We start from the raw sequence: 3294 nt of genomic DNA on the forward strand, positions 1-3294 counted from the left end.
AAGCACTCATGTTGCTTATTGAGAAAAGCTGTATAACCTAAAGCATGTGGATACTGGAGGTGACAATACTCAGCAGTAGGAGAATAAAACAGAGCCCCACAACTGGCTTAGTTGCAAATGAATATTAAAGGAACCAGGATAAATTTATGGAAGGGATATAGAAAGGAAAGTTCTGTATGTCCAGTAAAAAGTGTGATATGTGGAGCTATACTTGCTGTCTTCAGGTTGAAAAGGAATATTTTCCCCAAATAGGAATAAGGGTTGTTCCTTTTCTTTTCTTTTGCCCCCTTATTTTTTCTTCTTCAGAAGCATTTGGTGTTAGCTGCAGCTAAGGCTGGAGATTCTGACTGGAGTGTGCCAATGTTCCTGCTAGAACTAAAACCCAGAGGTTCCTGGATAGATGGCCTTCCCCATCCACTCAGAGGTAGTCTAATTGCCACACTTAGGATCAGGAAAGAATTTTACCCCAGATTGATATGAACTAGGGCAGGAGGTGGTGGGGAGGAGGTATTTACTTTCCTCTGTAGCAAATTATAGTTTCATAGTTTCATAGTTTCAGGGTCGGAAGGGACCTAATAGATCTTCTAGCCCGACCCCCCACCAGGGCGGGAGAACAACCCAAAAAAAAAAAACAAAAAAACCACTCACCCTAAAAACAAAAATGGGACTCAAATGAGTCCAGCCAGGTAAGTATCCAGCCTCTTCTTAAAGATCCCCAGGGTAGGGGCCAGCACCACCTCCCTTGGAAGTTGGTTCCAGCTCCTAGCCGAAACCCAGAAGGAAGACTGTTTCTGCCCGGTTTCGATCCGGGGACCTTTCGCGTGTTAGGCGAACATGATCACCGCTACACCACAGAAACTCAGGGATAGTCTAATCTTATATGGCCCTTTTCTGTAGATCTCTTGAGTGCATTTTAGCAACCCTTGCAGCAGCAGGACACTATTCTCTATTGCTCCCTGCTTTACCTGTGGCAGATTGGGTTTTATGCTCTGACAGGATTGATTGTGTAGTTTTAATAATTGTGTGGTTTTAGGGGTGGCTTGGATTGGGATGATCCTGCCTTAAGCAGAGGATTGGACTAAATGACCTCCACAGGTCCCTTCCAACTCTACATTTTTTATGATTATATGGTAATAGCATAACTTGTTGGGCTGGGCAAATGATAAACTTTTGAAAAAAATGCTCTCTGTACTTATATAATGGTTTTAGCAATGATCTACTAGCATTCTGAAAAGAAGAAAGAATGAAAATGCAAGGCTAATTCAAGGAAAAGTGAAAAAAGTGTTCATGTTGAAAGAAACAGAGGGTCATTTCCTATAGGGAGATTGTGTGGTACAGTAGATGAGGGAGGGAGGAAGAGATTTATCTCATTCACTTTGTCTTTCATACTTGAAAGTTAAGATGCAACAGTTAAATCACAGTTTATTTTTGTATACAAATTTTATACTTCTAATGTATTGTAGTGTAAATGGCAGGCTACAGCTTCAAACATGGAGGCTATTACCTAAGCAGTATAGCTGATAACCCCATCTTGCCACCTTGTTTCTGGTTAGTCATACAAGCTATTGTGAAGCCTTCAGCAAGTCTAGCCCTCTCCCCCCAAATAGAATCTGAGAGGCCTAGCCAGGGTCAGCTGACCATCTAGTTTCCCCATATAACCCCTTTGCCCAGATCAGGACTATTGATACACAGAGTTGTGGGTGTGAGCCCACAAAGAACCTGCTAGATCTCCTTTGTAATTCAAGGGAGTCATTAATTGTGCATCAACTGATGCAGGAGGACAACAAAAGTGAAAACAGGGATGGGAGTTGGGGTCAAAGGTTAAGAACAAGTGCTCCAAGGTGGGCCACCAAGGAGAGCACACTGGCCAGTACCCACTGGTTCTTGGAGGAGTTCAAGCAACCAGTGATACCGCCCTGTGAAGTGCTACCCAGAGAAATGCATGGATGTAGGGCAGGAAGATGGCCATGCATCTCCCTGGAATCTTCCTGGCCTAACCTCTATTCTGATCAGATGGCTTGGTCAGCTAAGGCCAAGAGGAAGTTGGCCAGGAGGTCCTAGGACTTGGTGTGGCTTTGGACAGGAAAAACATAAATACAAAGTTTCAGGGAGTACCATAGGTGGTCGGAGGAAAAAAGTGGGGGGGGGGGGGGGGGGGGGGCCGCCCCCCCCCCCCCCCCCTGCCCCAGGTGGGAGAGTCTGCATGGGAAGGGGCAGGAGAAGGGAAAAGGGCTGGAGGGGGAGGGGGCTGTGGCAGAAAGGCATAGAAACAGGGAGCAGAGACTGAGCCCAGCTGCAGCTTGCCAATGCCCTGTGCAAAGATCAGGGGTCCACATGTGTTGTCCCCTGCCCCCCAATCTTTTGGCTCCCCGGCACTGCACTGGCTCTGGAGGAGTCACTGGGCTGTGCCAGGCGCAGGACCTGCTGTGCCTGTGAGGCCAAGCCTTCCCCTGCACCCAGGGTTGTTGCCTGGCACCAGAGGCCCCCGCAAATCCACTGCTTTGCACCACCTAGTGGGGCCTGGATTGGGGCCAGCCTCGGTTGCACCACCAGTTGGGGGATGACAGAGCCCCCAGTACCATGCATCTGCCCTGAGTCATCGCTGGGAAGAACCTGGAGCAGCCCGGTGGCTCCATCAGGGCAGGCATGGCGCCAGGGAGTGAAGGGGGTGGGAAACATGGGCCCCCAAACATTGTATGGGGCAAGGGCAGACCACAGCTGGGCTCAGCCTCTGCTCCCTGCATTTGTGCCTTGCTGCCACCACTGCTTTGAAAGTGACACGACAGCATGTGAGTCCTGCCACTGGCTGGGCCCGGCAGTGAGTCACATGATGCTGCACTGCACCGCATTCAAAGCAATGGCCACAACAAGGTGCGGATGCAGGAAGCAGAGGCTGAGTCCAGCTGTGGCTACCCCTGCCATGTGCAACGATCGGGGGCCCACATATGCCCCCACCTTCTTTCCCCAGCACCATGCTTGCTCTAGAGGAGCTGCCGGGCCCCGATTGCCCCACAATCCAACTTGGCTGGGGCCTGATTCACTGTGAACTGGGCCCCGGCTGGACCGGGTTGTGAGGCAATCCCTACAATGCAGAAGGGAGTGGGGCAGGTGTTAATGATTCGCCCTGCCCCTACCCCACTCTTGATCTGCTCCCCCCCCCCTCCCCCAAGCCTGATTAAAAGAAACTTACCTGCCTGCAGCTGGGCCATCTGCAATCCTGGTTGCGGGTATGCAGGGTATGTGAGTGTGATTGCCCTCCCCCCCTGCAGCAGCAACCTGTGGCTGGTGCCCCCC

At 50.4% G+C, this 3294-nt stretch overlaps 1 non-coding gene across 1 annotated transcript; it reads right to left on the reverse strand.

Annotated features, from left to right (window-relative positions):
* Positions 1–786: 786 nt before the first annotated feature.
* TRNAV-AAC lies at positions 787–859 on the reverse strand. Its single transcript has one exon. It is a non-coding gene; the product is annotated as a tRNA-Val (tRNA).
* Positions 860–3294: the final 2435 nt, after the last annotated feature.

Source organism: Alligator sinensis, unplaced genomic scaffold (assembly GCF_000455745.1).
Source record: "Alligator sinensis unplaced genomic scaffold, ASM45574v1 scaffold1492_1, whole genome shotgun sequence".
NCBI classification, from domain to species: domain Eukaryota; kingdom Metazoa; phylum Chordata; order Crocodylia; family Alligatoridae; genus Alligator; species Alligator sinensis.